Source organism: Cetorhinus maximus, chromosome 23, assembly GCF_964194155.1.
Source record: "Cetorhinus maximus chromosome 23, sCetMax3.hap1.1, whole genome shotgun sequence".
In the NCBI taxonomy this organism is placed as follows: domain Eukaryota; kingdom Metazoa; phylum Chordata; class Chondrichthyes; order Lamniformes; family Cetorhinidae; genus Cetorhinus; species Cetorhinus maximus.
In genome coordinates this window covers 49,950,587-49,967,719 of record NC_135901.1, presented here as the reverse complement: position 1 = coordinate 49,967,719, position 17,133 = coordinate 49,950,587, and the positions used below count along the sequence as shown (strand labels likewise).

Genomic DNA, 17,133 nt, shown 5'->3' with positions numbered 1-17,133 from the left:
ATGCTGGAAATCCGACCTCAAAACAGAAAATGTTGGAAACTCTCAGCAGGTCAAACAGCTTCTGTGGAGAGGGAAACCGAGTGAATGTTTCAGGTCAGTGACCTTTTATCCAAACTGGAAGGACTTAAAGATAGGGGACACCGTGTCGGGAGACGGGGGCCGCGTGTCGGGAGACGGGGAATGTATACTGTACACGTTGTTCACCTTCGTAATTCACAACAATATTCCTGATGTTCATGAGTTGCCTCACTTTCTTTCCCATTAATTCCATTTGCTGATCTATCAGTAATGGACTTGCTGCCATCTCGAACAAAACTGTTTTCACCACTAAGGCTCCGCTGGTATTTAATAGTCTTCATGACATCATCGCACTGGGACTGGATGACATCATCGCACTGGGACTGGATGACATCATAAGAGTCCATTGTTTCTTAATGACCCACATCAATAACAAGAAATGGCTGCAATTTCAGAAGGAATTGAAGTCAGAGGGCCCAGGAAAGATGCAAGAGAACGGTTCCCCTTCCAAGGAAAACAAACCCAACTTCACCTAACTGAAGTTCATCATCTCTCGTGAATCTTTTTTGCACACTCTCGAATGCCTCACATGCATCCTGAAGTGAGGGGCTCAGAATTGGACACAATACTGCAGTTGGGGCTAAGCCAGTGTTTTATTCAGGTTTATTCTAACTTGTTGATTTTCTACTTTATTCCCGATTCCACATGCTTTATTCACTGCTTTCTTAGTCTGCCCTGCCATCTTCAATGATTTGTGTACATATAGCCCCAGATTACGCTGCTCTAGCACCCTTTTACAATTGTACCCTTTATTTTATTTTGTCTCTCCTCGTCCTCCCTACCAAAATAAATCACTTCACACCTCTCTGAATTATATTCTACCTGTTTACATGTCTACCCATTCCTTCATCCTGTCTATGTCTTCTTGAGGTTTATCACTATGCTCCTCACTGTAAACGCAACTTGAAAATTTGGCTTCGTTTGCAAATTTTGCCCTGCACACACAAGTCAAGGTCTTTAATATATATCAAGAAAACAGTGGTCTTAACACCGACTCCTTGTGATCCCACTCTATATTTTTCTTCAATCTGAAAAAACAACCGTTTACCATGCGTGCTGTTTCCTGTCACGCATCCAATGCTGCCTCTGGCCCCATGGGCTTTAACTTTGCTGACAAGCCTGTTACTTGGCGCTGTATCAAATGCTGTTTAGCAATTCATGTTCACATCAACCGTTTTAATCTCATCAACATTCTCTGTTGCCTTAACAAATAACTCAAGAAATTTAGTTCAACACGATTTGGCCTGAACAGGCTTTAATGAAACCACAATTGTACAAATGACTTTATTTTGACCTAGATTCCAGCTTCTAAATGCTTTCCCACACAGAGGTTAAACTAATCAGGTAGAGTGCTTGGAATGGAAAAACGAACAATACTGCGATGCTTCAAATATGAACTAAGCAGTAAAAACTGGAAACACTCCAGCAGGTCTGGAAGAACCTATGGAGAGAGAAACAGAATTGACATTTCAGGTCCGTGAGCCAGTGAAATGGGGGAGGTGGGAAGAGGAACAGAAGGAAAGGTCTCTGAAAGGCTGCAGGGTGGGACAGATTAACTGACAAAAGATTTCATGATGTAAGGTCAAAAGAAGTGGTAATGGCCCCATTAAAAAAACAAAAGACGTGTCTAGATGAGATGCGAATGACACGACAACAGCAGTCTGAAACAATGTGGAGAAAATGATAGAGAAATGAAAAAGGAAAACAAATACTTAAAGAAACAAGAAACAAATGGAGGCAGAGATTATGATAGAAAATTGTTGAAGTCAATTTGATTCCAGAAGTCTGTGAAGTGTCTTCTTTTGACCTGGTAATGAACTGTTACATTTCTATATATTCTCAGGTCAGATAAAAGGTCACAAAGCTGTCATGTTAACTCTGTTTCTCTCTCCACAGATGAAGGCCTGACCTGCTGAGGAATTCCAGCACTTTCAGATTCATGTCAGGATTGTAGACTCAGAATTTTTAAAGGTATTGTCCCAAATTAATTTACCACATCGACAACAAAAGTCTCGGCCTCATGAAACTCCAGTCTCATTGTTTTATATTCGGGTCTAGGGATAACGTTCATTGTTTTATATTCGGGTCTGGGGGATAATGTTCACTGTTTTATATTCGGGGCTGGGGATAATGTTCACTGTTTTATATTCGGGTCTGGGGGATAATGTTCACTGTTTTATATTCGGGTCTGGGGGGATAATGTTCACTGTTTTATATTCGGGTCTGGGGGATAATGTTCACTGTTTTATATTCGGGTCTGGGGGATAATGTTCACTGTTTTATATTCGGGTCTGTGGGATAATGTTCACTGTTTTATATTCGGGTCTGGGGGATAATGTTCACTGTTTTATATTCGGGTCTGGGCGATAATGTTCACTGTTTTATATTCGAGTCTGGGGATAATGTTCACTGTTTTATATTCGGGTCTGGGGGATAATGTTCACTGTTTTATATTCGGGTCTGGGGGATATTGTTCACTGTTTTATATTCGGGTCTGGGGAATAATGTTCACTATTTTATATTCGGGCCTGGGGATAATGTTCACTGTTTTATATTTGGGTCTGGGGGATAATATTCACTGTTTTATATTCGGGTCCGGGTGATAATGTTCACTGTTTTATATTCGGGTCTGGGGGATAACGTTCACTGTTTTATATTCGGGTCTAGGGGATAATGTTCACTGTTTTATATTCGGGTCTGGGGGATAACGTTCACTGATTTATATTCGGGTCTGGGTGATAATGTTCACTGTTTTATATTCGGGTCTGGGGGATAATGTTCACTGTTTTATATTCGGGTCTGGGGGATAATGTTCACTGTTTTATATTCGGGTCTGGGGGATAATGTTCACTGTTTTATATTCAGATCTGGGGATAATGTTCACTGTTTCACATTCGGGTCTGGGGGACAATGTTCGTTCTTTTATATTCGGGTCTGGTGCGGATTAAAATGAGGAGCCTCTTCAATTGAGGACAGTAACTGCATTTTTGGTATGACTTTAAACAAAATGAACTATCCAGGTGTGAGGGACAAACATTTTCCGATTTAGAGCAGTCAGTTTAGGCGAGCTTGAATCTAAATCCTTCAATTCTGTAAATTTAAACTAAGACCAGACAAACAGGAAGCTGCTGATGGTTAAAGGGGCCGGGATGGTGCTGCGGGGAGGTGTCCAGAGGAAGCCTGACACACGCACTGCACAGGGTGAGTAGAGGAAAGGGAGGAATTACTTGATTAAACAGGGAGCCAGGGACAATAGCGGAAGGCGGGAATCACTGGGAATGGAGCAGCGGGATAAAGACACCTCAGACAATTATTGAATGGTTACAGCACAGATGGAGGCCGTTCGGCCCGTCCTGTCTGTGTTGTTCACTGAAGGAACCATTTTCCTAGTGCCACCTCAGGGCTATGGGCCAAGTGCTGGAAAGTGGGATTGTAATAGATAGGTGTTGATGGCCGGCACGGACACGATGGGATGAAGGGCCTGTTTCTGTGTTGTACAACTCTGATTCTATGACTTCCCTCCCTTTGCCCCGTAGCCCTGGGATTAAACAAGTCTTAAGCAAGACTTGTGTGAAACAAAGTGTTTAGGCGATGGGGTAGAAGCAATAAAGAATAACAACCTTTTCACACAGTGAATCGGGGACGGGGTGCAGGATAATGTAACTGTGCAGGTCACTGAGGATCCCCAAAGCCCATCAGCCGTCTGTATGCTGTATATAGAGGGCCCTGGGGGAGGGGGGAATGGAACCATTTGGGACACCGCACAAGGCGGGATGTCACCCCTCCTCCACTCCCCTGGTTACACAAATGACTCACCTTGGACTGTCCCACACCTGGGCCGGGCGGGGTCAAGGTGCAGGAAGCTGCAAGCTGGTAGATTGAGCTGTGAACTGGGTGGAGTTGAGGGGTTTGAGTGACAGGTCTGGGGCTATATCAGTATGTGTTCATAGTGACAACAGACCATTTAGATGCTCTCTCTGTTGGACTGGGTTCAGGCAATCACTTAATCTCTCTGTGCACCAGCGAATTCACACTGGGGAGAGGCCATTCACCTGCTCCAAGTGTGGAAGTCGATTCGCTAGTTCTTCCACCCTGCTGAAACACCTGTTTAGGCTGTGACAAGAGCTTTAAAAACCCACATTCATTGATGGTTCACCAGTGCATTCACTCCGGTTCCACTCCATTCATCTGCTCTCACTGCAGGAAGAGGTTCAGGTGATTGTCCATCCTGCTGCAACACCAGTGAGTTCACACCGGGGAGAGGTCATTCACCGGCTCCATGTGTGGGGAGAGATTCTCACTGATGGAAGATCTTTTAAATGGGAAAGAGTTATGAAAGTTCTGTGGAGCTGATGTTCCATCAACGTGTTCACACGGACCAGAGCCTGTTCAAGTGCTGTCACTATGGGACTGGGTTCAAGTTATCATGTGAACTCAGTGTTCAGCGCACTCGCACTGGGGAGGAGAGCATTCATCTGTTCTGTGTGGGAGAGATTCACTCCGTCATCCCACCTCAATACACATTAGTTCTGAAGAGGAGTAATACCGACTTGAAACGTTAACTCTGTTTCTCTCTCCACAGATGCTGCCAGACCTGCTGAGCTTTTCCAGCATTTTCTGTTTCTAATTTTAGATTTCCAACATGTGCAGTATTTTGCTTTCATCTATACACATCGACTTGTTTACATGGGTCAGAAACCTTTTCAAAGTTCTGACCATGAGCCGAGATTTAAAAGCAAAATGGGTGCTGAGACACAAACACATTCACACTGGGGAGAGGCTGTTCACCTGCTATGTGTGTGGGAGGAGATTCACTCTGTCATCTCACCTATTGACACACCAGCGAGTTCACAAGCGGCTGCAGGAATTGGATTCTGCTGTTATTGCTGCTGTTAACCACATCCAGGACTGAACCATTCTGACAGCTGGAGTTTGTTTCTGCTGATGTTCATAATCCCTGTAACTGGACTGAAGTTTAATATTCTGGATAAATGTGAAATAAATCAGGTTTATTTTAAACACGTTGTGGATTTTTGCCTTTCCCACCTGGGTGTTTAACATCACCTGGCTGGAGCTCAGGAAGGACAATCTGGGTCGTGGATCATACAGCAGGAACAGAATTTCAGCCTGGACACAGTCCCTCGGGGTCACACTGAGAAGGACAAACAGCACTTTGCTCTTTCTCCTCTCTCTTCACTGACAGCAAAGCCCCCGTGTGGGTTAATCCTGAGGTGTGTAAGAAATGTGTCCCAGCCGCTCTCTTCCATGGTTCGGACCTCCTGGACCCAGAACAGCAGGCTCCTATACAACTGTGTTTAGAGTCAGGAGGAACAACGGTGAATGCTGGAAACGTGCTGTCAAATCAGAGGTTGGTGTAAAACTGTGATCTGTTTCTGACTGAAAGGGAAAATCAGGTTTAAATTTCCAGTCTGAAAATTACTGTGCTAATTATTCTATGAAGATTTACTGTGTTTGTGACAGACTAAAATCGATTACTTTAAGGCAGAATTAAACCCATTTGAAATAAATTTGCAAAATTCTGTATTAAAATAGCAGGTAGATGATTTCAGAGGTACCTGTTAACTGCTGGGAGAATTATACAACAGATAAAGAAAGACCTGCAGCACATTTCCTGGAGTTCCCTATTTTATTGATATGTGTTAGACACCAGGATAACTAAAAATACTCAACCCTGAACATCCATGTGGTTGCAACCCTCAAAGTTACTCTGGGATCACTCCCGCCGTGTAGCTCCAGCACTGATCCTGCTGCAGGTTGGAGGCTCGGGGAGTGGGCCCTCCAGGAGTGGATTGGGAGAAAGCAGTGTTTCAGTATCCTAACTAATATACGGTGAGGAACCAGAGGAATCCTTACTGAGGAACTGTCTGGGGCTTTACCTCTCAGTGTAGGTCTAGGGGTGAATGATTCCTGACTCCCTGAACTGTCTGACACTGAACCCAGTTTGGAACAAGATGAATTCAGTGTCCAGGAGAACTGGGACAAATATCACCCACAATTGAGGGAGAGAAAAGCAGCCATTAGAGAAGAGATCTTTGGGAAAGAAGATGGTGAACAATTGTGGAAATAACAGCAAAGCTTTCCCAGCTCCATCAGGAGTGGGAAGATGGTTAAACGTAATTTTGAACCACTGAAAGACAGTTGAGGACAGATTGAAACAGATTGCCAGGCTATGACAGAGCTGTTAAATGACTGTTTCACATCAGTCTGCATTCCTGTGGATGATGCTCAGATTCCAGCTGTGGGATGTGCTGTCGACAATAACATCATCAATATTAAAATAGAAAGGGATTGTCACCCTGGAGAAAATAGGGAATATCAAACTAGATGGTGCTCCAGGTCCAGATGATATCCACCCAAGGGGGTTTAAAGAGATGGGACGGGAGCCCTGTGAGCCTCTTGTCTGTATCTTCAGCAGTTCAATAGAGTCAGCGATTGTCCCCTGAGATCGGAAAGTAGCTCATGGTGTTCCCACTTTCCAAATCAGGGAAAAATCAGAGCCAGGGAATGACAGGCCCATCAGTGTGGCCACGATCACAGGGAAGATGCTTGAAGGTTTCTGATTCTGTTTCTGATCACTGGGGGAGAGAAGGATCCATTAGAGATCCTCAACATGGATTCCGGAAAAGAATGTCACGCCTTAGAAACCTGTTTGTTTTGTGAAGAAGTTGCTGTGCTGGTGGATGAGGGGAATCAGGTTAACATTGTCTCTCTCAGGTTGTAATCCAACACCAGCATCTTGTATTTACACAGAGGGTTGTGGGGCTGGAGGAGGTTACAGAGATGCTGAGGATCCATTTGACATTGTCTATCTCAGGGGTGTCAAACTCCTTTTCCATGGTGGCTCTGATCCGACATCCTGGCACTGGGTGAGGGCCACATTCAGCAGAAGTTATTAAAATGAAACAAGATACTGATAAACTTTATTAGTATTCACTGACATCTCGATTTTATTCACTGCTCCTGCTGCTCCCGATACCTGGCACCTCTTCACTTGACCCATCACATCAACACTTGGAGCAAATGACTGGGCTGAGGTTTGTCTCGGATAAAAACATGAGGACCACTTGTCAGCACAGAATCAGAGAAATTTACAGCACAGAGGAGGCCATTCAGCCCATCATGTCTGTACTGGCTGAAAATGAGCTATCCAGTCCAATCCCACTATCCAGCTCTTGGTCTGTAGTCCTGTAGGTTACAGCACGACTGGTGCATAACCCAGTACTTTTTAAATGTGAGTATTTCTGCCTCTACCACCCTTTCAGATAGTGACTTAAAATTCCCCAGCACCCTCTAAGTGAAAACATTACTCAACTCCCCTCTAATCTTCCCATCAATTACTTTAAATCTCAGCCCCCTCGTTACTGGCCTCTCTGTTAATGAAATAGGCCCTTCCTATCCAATCTATCTGGGACCCTCATCATTTTATAAACATTAATTAAATCTCCCCTCAGCATCCTCTATTCCAAAGAAAACAACACCCGGCTCTCCAAATCCTCCTCAGGGTTAAAATTCACCAGTCCTGGCATCATCCAGATAAATCTTTTCTGTGCCCTCTCCAGTGTGATCACATCCTTCCTGTACAGTGCTGACTAGAACTGGACTGTGCTCTAACTAGTGTTTTTTAGAATTTCTAGAATAACCACGCTCTCACCTTCCATTCACTTCAATGTGATGGAAACTCACAGCTGGAACCTGTCAGCATTTGAAAGATATTTACAAATTTTCGAGGGTTCCTTACAGTTGGGATCTTCCTCTGTTCTGTCCACTCCAGGTGTTAGATAACAGACTTTCTCCTGGGAATATCGAGCTGGAGTTTTGGGCCATGAGGTGTTTCCTTGTTCATCTTGTTGACTCTAAATATTGAATTGTGTGGTTTCAGACACCAGGTAATCAAGCTGACAACAGATTGTCTCACACTGACTTTATTAACAGCACTGCAATCATACAGATATAGTTCCCCGATCAGAATAGGGATAATCACAGAATCTTTACAGTGCAGGAGGCCATTCGGCCCATTGAGTCTGCACTGGCTCTCTGAAAGAGCATTCCACCTAGTCCCTCTCCCCTGCCTCATCCCGTAGCCTTGGACATTCTCTCTTTTCAGGTAGCAATCCAGCTCCCTTCTTAATCCCTCAATCGAACCTGCCTCTACCGCCCTTTCAGGAAGTTCGTACCAGACTCCAGTCACATTTAGGGAGGGAACTTAAAAGCTTCACATCAAGGCACAGCCACCAATGATGGAGTAATTATAATCTTGGGTGTTCGAGAGGGCAGAATGAGAGGAGCGCAGAGGGTCATGTGACTGGAGATTACAGAGATAGGGAGTGATGAGGCCATGGAGAGATTTGAAAATGAGGATACAAATTTTAAAATTGAGGCATTCCTCAATGGGGCCAATGTCGGTCAATGAGCACAGGGGTGATGAGTGAATGGGACTTGGTGTGAGAAAGCTCACGGTCAGCAGAGTTTGGATGATCTCATGTTTCCGTGTGGCGATAGGGTGAATGTGAGGGGCCGGCCAGGAATGTATTGGAATCATCAAGTCTAAAGGTAACACGGACATGGATGAGGGTTTGAGCAGCAGATGAGCTGGGGGTGGGGTGGAGACAGGCGACGTTATGGAGATTGAAATATCTGGTGTTAGTGATGGTGTGGATATGTGGTCAGAAACTCATCTTGGAGTCAAATATGACACCAAGATTGTGAACAGTGTTGTTCAGCCTCAGACAGTTCCCAGGGAGAGGGATGGACTCGGTAGTTAGGGAACGGAATTTGTAGTGGTGACCGAAGACAATGGCTTTGGTCTTCCCAATTTTAAATTGAGGAAATTTCTGCTCATCCAGTACTGGATGTGAGATAAGCAGTTTGATAATTTAGTAACAGTTGGATGATGTCACCTAGTGGCAGCCTGTAGATGAGAAATAGGAGTGGCCAAGGATAGATCCTTAGAGGACACCAAGTACAAGGACTTTGGAGAGGAAAGGGAGGTTGGAGATGGGGCGGTAGTTTACAATGATGGTTGTGGAAAAAGTTTTTTTTCAGGATGGGTGATGATGGTGGATTTAAAGGTGAGGGGAACAGTACCAGGAGAGAGACAGAACCATTAGCTGATATTGTTGAGATGGAGAAGTTCGATGGTCAACAATTTATTGTCAATAGGCTTATGGGAACAGAGGTGGGTCTCAAGGACAAGATGAGCACTGAGAGGGCATGAGGGGAGATGGGAGAGAAACTGGAGAAAGATGTGGGTTCAGGGCTCGGACAAGGGGGACTTTAGGGACAGTTTGTCCCGGTGGGCTAGCGGAAGGGAGGGAAGCAGCAGAGACAGCTGATCGGATTGTCTCAATCTCAGTGACAAAGAAGCTCCATGAGCTCCTCACACTTGTTGTTGGAGGTGAGGATGGAGGAGACAGGGGAGAGGGAGAGTCCTTCAAAAGGAACTAATTTGTGTTTGAGATATTAACAAGATTCACCAGACAGTGTGTTTAACACAAAGCTGGTTTATTTGACTTTTATCCAGAATATTAACATCGATAACTGGGCTGGAATTTATTAGCATCAGCAGAAATACTCCCCAATGAAAATCGTTCAGTCCCGGGTGGTGTTAACAGGAAAATCCCATCATTGTATTTACACGTGATCTTAAAAAGACTCAATATTGTGTGTGTAATACAAAGCTGATTTATTTGACTTTTGTCCAGAACATTAATGCCTATAAATTGACATTACTGCCTAGAACTTAACATCAGAGAAACAGACCCTAATAAACATCGTTCACTCCTGAATATAATTAACAGTAAAATCCAATCACTGTCTTTATGCGTGAACCCGCTGGTGTATCAGCAGGTTAGATGACTGAGTGAATCCCTTCCCACACTGGGAGCAGGTGAGCAGTCTCTCCACAGTGTGAGTGCGCTGGTGTGCAGTGAGTTGAGATGCGCGCCTGAACCCAGACCCACAGTGAGAGCACCTGAACGGTCTCTCGTCAGTGTGAACACGTTGATGACACATCAGTTCCCTGGAACTTTTGTAACATTTCCTGCAGCCTGGGCATTTAAACGGTCTCCCATCAGTGTGAACTGGCTGGTGTCTCAGCAGGTTAGATGAGTGAGTGAATTCCTTCCCACACTGGGAGCAGGTGAATGGTCTCTCCCCAGTGTGAACTCGCTGGTGTGTGAACAGGTGCGATAACTGAATGAATCCCTTCCCACACTGGGAGCAGGTGAACGGTCTCTCCCCAGTGTGAATTCGCTGGTGTCCAGTGAGTTGAGATGCTCGCCTGAACCCAGTCCCACAGTGAGAGCACCTGAACGGTCTCTCGTCAGTGTGAACACGTTGATGGGACATCAGCTCCCCAGAACTTTTAAAGCACGTCCCGCAGTCTGAGCATTTAAAAGGTCTCGTCAGTGTGAACTCGCTGGTGTTTCAGCAGGTTGGATGACTGAGTGAATCCCTTTCCACATTCAGAGCAGGTGAATGGCCTCTCCCCCTTGTGAACTCGCTGGTGTTGTTGCAGCCCTGTTGATCGAGTGAATCCCTTCCCACACTCGGAACATGTGAACTGTCTCTCCCCAGTGTGGACTCGCTGGTGTCTCAGCAGGTCAGATGACTGAGTGAATCCCTTCCCACACTCAGAGCAGGTGAACAGTCTCTCCGTCGTGTGAACTCGTTGGTGTTGCAACAGGTCGGATGAGTGAATGAATCCCTTCCCACACTGGGAGCAGGTGAATAGTCTCTCCCCAATGTGAATTCGCTGGTGTGTCAGCAGGTTGGACGATCGAGTGAATCCCTTCCCACACTCGGAGCAGGTGAACGGTCTCTCCCCAGTGTGAGTACGCCAATGAGTTTCCAGCTCAGGTGGGCATCTGAATCCCTCTTCACAGCCTCCACATTTCCGTGGTTTCTCCCCACTTTGATCAGTGCCTTTTCCCTTCATGTTCAAAATCAGTTTAAGATAAATTGGGCGACTCCTTCAGATCCTGATGTGATGTTTGGTTTCAGTTTCCCGACTGCAAATCCTCCCCTTCTAATACCCTGTGAAATTGATTTAAAACAGAAAAAAGTGAGAGAGAACCCACAAAAACACAAAGGCAGGTTGTGAAATTGAGCTGAATGAATCTGGGAATTTGTGCGGCCGGCACGAGCAAAAAGTGACCATGAAAACTGCTGGATTGTCATAAAAACCCAACTGGTTCACTAATGTCCTTCAGGGAAGGGAACCTGCCACTCGGTCTGGGCCTACACAAGACTCTGTCCTTCTTAAGATAACAGATAGGAACTGGAATAAACCATACGGTTCATTGAGCTGCTCCACCATTCGAAATGAGCATGGCTGATCTTGGGCTTCAACTCCACTGTCTGAGAGAGAAAGAAAAGAAGAGAAGGGGGTAGTAGAAGCGGGGGTAAAGAAGACGGACTTAATAGAGCTACATCTCACTGCATAAGTGTGAGGTTATCCATTTTGGTCGGAAGAATGAAAAGGCGACATTATTTAAATGGAGAGAAACTTCAGAATGCATCAGTGCAGAGGGATCTGGGTGTCCTCGTGCATGAATCACTGAAAGCTAGTATGCAGGTACTGCAGGCAATAAGGAAGGCAATTGGAATTTTGTAATTTATTGCTAAAGGAATAGAGTATAAAAATAGGGAAGTTGCTGCAACTGTACAAGGCATTGGTGAGAACGCACCTGGAGTACTCTGCACAGTTTTGGTTCCCTTACTTGAGGAAGGATGTAGTTGCATTGGAGGAGGCTCAGAGGAGGTTCATTAGATTGATTCCAGAGATGTGGGGCTTGTTTAATGAGGAGAGATTGAGCAGTTTATGTCTATACTCGCTAGAGTTTAGAAGTATGAGAGGAGATCTAATTGAGGTATATAAGATACTAAAGGAGAGAGACAAAGTAGACGTGGAGCGGATGTTTCCCCTTGTGGGGCATTCAGGAATGAGAGGTCATAGTTTTAGGCTAAGGGGTGGTAGATTTAAATAAGAGATGAGGAGCAATTGCTTTTATCAAAGTCTGTGGAATTCACTGCCTCAGAATGCAGTGGATAAACTTAAGGAGGAGATAGATGGATTTTTAATTAGAAACGGTTTGAAAGGTTATAGGGAGATGGCGGGAAATTGGAGCGGAGGACGAAATGATATCAGCCATGATCGTAATGAATGGCGGGGCAGGCCCGAGGGGCTGAATTGCCTACTCCTGCTGCTAGTTCTTATGTTCTTATTCAAGAGTCAAGCCTGGTACAGAATTTTTTTTTCTAATTATTTGATGGTATATGGTGGTATATGGCTTGGTCAGCATTTATTACCCATCCCTATTTGCCCCTGAGAAGGTGGTGTTGAGCTGCCTTCTTGAACCACTGGCAGCTCAGCCTCACCTTCTCAATGCACATTGTCCTCGGGGAGTCAGGCATTCCCCAGTCACGTGCTCAGCCCTGGCTCCCCACTCTCATTCTCTTCCGCCTTTGTCATCCAAACCAAGCCCCGCCCACTCCATGACATCACCGATATGGTCGCACATGCGCCGTGCTCCACGCTGAAACAAGATGGCGGCCGTTAAACCGGTCCCGGGGAAACAGCGGCTCCGGAGATTAGCAGCACCGGACAGAAACAGCCCGGGAGTTTCTTGTTCGCGGCTTGTGGCCTACACCGGGGGTTTCTGACGCCTTCCCGCCCACCCACCGTCACTAACGTTGCCTCCGCTTCGCCGCGTCCTCACCTCCTAAAATCCAACAACCAAGCGTCTGTCCATAACAACAACAAAAATACCTGGGAAAACTCAGCAGGTCTGACAGCATCTGCTGAGAGGAACACAGTTAACGTCTCGAGTCCATTTGACTCTTCAACAGAACTAAGGAAAAATAGAAGAGGTGAAATATAAGCTGGTTTAAGGTGGGAGTGGGACAGGTAGAGCTGGATAGAGGGCCAGTGATAGGTGGAGATAACCAAAAGATTTCATAGACAAAAGTGCAAAGAAGTGTTGACGGTGGTGATATTATCCAAGAAATGTGATAATAGGTGACATTAAGGGTAGAAAGCAGGATGAGCAAGGTACAGATAGGGCTATCTGTGGGGGTGGGGTGGGGGGGAAGGGATCGAAATAGGCTAAAAGGTAGAAATAAAACAATGAATGGAAATACATTTAAAAATTGGAAATAGGTGGAAAAAGAAAAATCTATATAAATTATTGGGAAAAAGCGGGATCGGAAAGGGGGTGGATGTGGAGGAGAGAGTTCTTGATTTAAAATTGTTGAACTCAATATTCAGTCCAGAAGGCTGTAAAGTGCCTAGTCGGAAGATGAGGTGCTGTTCCTCCAGTTTGCGTTGAGCTTCACTGGAACAATGCAGCAAGCCAAGGGCGGACATGTGGGCATGAAAGCAGGGTGGAGTGTTGAAAAGGCAAGCGACAGGGAGGTCTGGGTATTGCTTGCGGACAGACCTAAGGTGTTTCGCAAAGCGGTCACCCAGTCTGCATTTGGTCTCTCCAATGTAGAGGAAACAGCATTGGGAGCAACGAATGCAGTAGACTAAATTGAGGTAAGTCCAATTGAAGCACTGCTTCACTTGAAAGGATTATTTGGGCCCTTGGACGGTGAGCAGGGGGGAATTAAAGGGGCAGGTCTTGTTTTATCTCTACCTTTTAGCCTATTTCGATCCCCCCCTGCACCCCACTCCCACAAGGGCTATCTGTACTTTGCTCGTCCTGCTTTCTACCCTTAATGTCCCCATTATCACATTTATCAGCTAATATCACCATCGTCAACACCTCTTTGTCCTTTTGTCTATGACATCTTTTGACTATCTCCACCTATCACTGGCCCTCTATCCAGCTCTACCTGTCGCACCACCCCTCAAACCAGCTTATATTTTCTATTTTTCCTTAGTTCTGATGAAGAGTCATTCGGACTTGAAACGTTAGCTGTATTCCTCTCCGCAGATGCTGTCGGACTTGCTGAGTTTTTGCAGGTATTTTTGTTTTTGTTCTAGAAACTCACAACATTCTCTCCTCCTGCAACCTGGGCCAGGATGACCGCGCATGCGCCCTGCTGCACATTGCCCCTATAAAGATGGCGGCCGTTACCCCGGGCCTGGCGAAGGGAGAAATCCAGAATTTCTCGGCCCGTTCTCTGTAAACACAAGACCGGTACCTTGTTATTTGGGGTCTGCGGCCTGCACTGTGTCTTTATGAAGCCTCCCTGCCCACTCCACCGACTCCATTCCTCCTCATACACCCACTAACTCTGTTAGTTTGCTCCACTCGACATTCCCTCACCCGCTCTGAGCAGTTTCAGTGCCAGACCAGCACTGCGCATGCTCGTGAAAAATACCGCAATGCGCATGCTCCAAGCACACACCGTCCTGCGCATGTGCGGGGAGCTGCTGTAATGAGAATAGGGCACATTCTGTACCGCAGTGAATGCTGGGTGACCGCTCCGCCATTGAAGGTTAACGTTGTAGAATGAAACTGCAGTCCAGTAATCAGAATACAATGGGTGCCATCGGGACAAGGTATAAAGTCTTCGAATCAATTGATACAGCAACTAAAATGCTCTGGGCTGTGCCCTAATTCCCTCCTAGATGTTATGAAGAGCAGAACAAATACCCTGCAGTTAGATCCGAACTCGATGGAGTCTCAGCATATGGATTATTTTTCACTATACATGGTTCATTTTAACTCTGCCAACAGGAATGCTCTGACGGTGGATTAAATCCTTTGAATTTTAAAGTTGGTGTGTTTACTGCTTTGCAAACTGAATAAATCCCTTCGCACATGTGAAATATCTGGATGGTCTCTGGATGTGACTGTGTTCCTGTGTCAGTAATTGGGTCAATGGTGTGAATCCATTTGCATTTTCAGCTTGTGCACGTGAGCTTACTTAGACATTTTTAGCTGAAAAATGGATCTCAAACCTTATGGCTTCCACATTCTTAGCACTAATTAGTTAAAGAAAATCAAAATGCTGCAGATGCTGGCTTACTGAAATAAAAAAAAGCAGAAAATGCTGGAATTCTCTGCAGGTCTGGTCGCGCCTCTCGAGAGAAAAACATAGCTTTTAGCGGATTAGCGGGTCTGTGAGATTAGGACTAATTCTTTTGTGGATTCTCAACATAGACTTGTTGGAGGTGACAGTCTGTTTCTGTTTGGTAATATTTCTGAAACTTTTGGATGTCAAAAACGCATCAATGGATAAATGGCAGCATGAAATATTGGGTACAGTCGATGAAGCTTCACTAATAAATTGGCCTCCCACTATTGTGAGAACCTATTTATCATTCACATGGATTGGGACAGATTTTGGTAAACTGAGATGTCATGGGAATGTGTTAATTATTAATATCACCTATGGTGATTCCAGGTTAAATTACCACCAGGAAATCAGTTACATAGCGCATTTTAAAAAAAAAATTATTTTACTTATCTTATTTATTGTTATTTATCAGTCATATGTAGGCCAGACCAGATGAGGATGGCAAATTTCCTTCCCTAAAGACATGGGTAATCAGATGTGTTTTTACGAAAACTGATGATGGTCTCATTGCTTGTGATTGCAGATTTATTAATTGAATTTAAATTCCACCAGCTGCCGTGGTGGGATTTGAACCTGTGTCCTCAGAGCATGAGCCTCCCTCTGGATTACTCATACAGATGTCCCGGCTTTAGAAAGACAGCTTATCCTGAAAACAGCCCCAACTTTGCATTCAAAATAAGAAAACGAACACTAGGTGGTTATTGCACCAATCATTATAAAACAGACCAGCATTTAACTTTACAAATATGTATAAAGTAATGGAGCCAGAGTCCATAAGTTACACGTCAAACATCACACAAAAAATGTCACAATGTGTTACTCATACAAAATCTTTAAAAAAAAACAATTCCAGCTACTGACCTGATATTTACAAACAGTTACAACTATCATCTTAGTTGGATTTCTCTATTTAGAGCAGTGATCTAAACTCAGAGTTTAACAGTTAAATGTTACAAATGTGCCGCAGCCTTCAGAGGACATGTGCGCAATAATTAAGAATATCGAGTTAAGATGGGATGGAAGTCACTTCCATTTAATAAAATGTCTTCCTTTGGATTGTATGAAGTCTGCTTAGCACAAAAAATCACCTAATGCTGAAAGGGGGTGAATATAAAGTTCGAGGTTGCTGAAATAATTTAATTGCTTTCTTTGCTCGGCTGGAGTCTTCAAAAGATGGGTTGGAAAACACAGGTGGAGCAGCACACACAGGTTAATAAATCAATTAAATAGATGCGTATTATATCAGCACATGAATAAATATCGTGTTTCAGTATCTTTTAAGTGAACATTTTGCTTTCATTTCTCCACTTAATATATTTGAGCCAAGTTTAATTATTGGCTCTGAAAGATTGTACCATAATTAAGTCCTCTCTAACAGCACTGCGGGTGTTCCTACACCACAAGGACTGCAGCCGTTCAAGAAGGCAGCTCACTACGACCTTCTCAAGGGCAAGTAGGGATTGGCAATAAATGCTGTCTCACATTCTGTGCATGGATACACAAAACTGAAAAACTACTAATCACAAATTGAAAACAAGCCTAGGATCAATTGAAATACAGATCTGTAAAAATAATAATTGCAGAAGATGAATCTTGAAATTTAAAAGTAAAAAAACAAAGCTGGAAGCACTCAGCAGCATCAGCAGCTGAGGCTGCATGATTCATCAGAACTGCTCTGTCGAGTTCCCAACAATGTATCAACATGAAGCAGGAAACTCTCTCCTCCCTGCTCCCACTCCTCCTCACTGAGTCTGAACTGGGGACAATGTGTTAACATGAAGCAGGAAACTCTCTTCTCTCTGCTCCCACTGCCCCTCACTGAGCCTGAACTGGGTACAATGTTTCAACATGAAGCAGAAAACTCTCTCCTCCCTGCTCCCACTGCCCCTCACTGAGTCTGAACTGGGTATAATGTGTCAACATGAAGCAGGAAACTCTGTTCTCTCTGCTCCCACTGCCCCTCACTGAGTCTGAACTGGTTACAATGCACAAGGAGCCATTACT

General features: G+C 44.6%; 2 long non-coding RNA genes and 1 pseudogene across 6 annotated transcripts in view; 1 reads left to right on the top strand and 2 right to left on the bottom strand.

Moving 5' to 3' along the window:
* Nucleotides 1-17,133, top strand: part of LOC144698296 (uncharacterized) — an 869,665-nt gene that overhangs the window by 14,716 nt on the left and 837,816 nt on the right. The window lies entirely within an intron of this gene.
* Nucleotides 1-17,133, bottom strand: part of LOC144698294 (uncharacterized) — a 451,035-nt gene that overhangs the window by 181,536 nt on the left and 252,366 nt on the right. The gene's annotated exons all lie outside the window — the stretch shown is intronic.
* LOC144698276 (uncharacterized) lies at nucleotides 9,770-11,098 on the bottom strand (annotated as a pseudogene).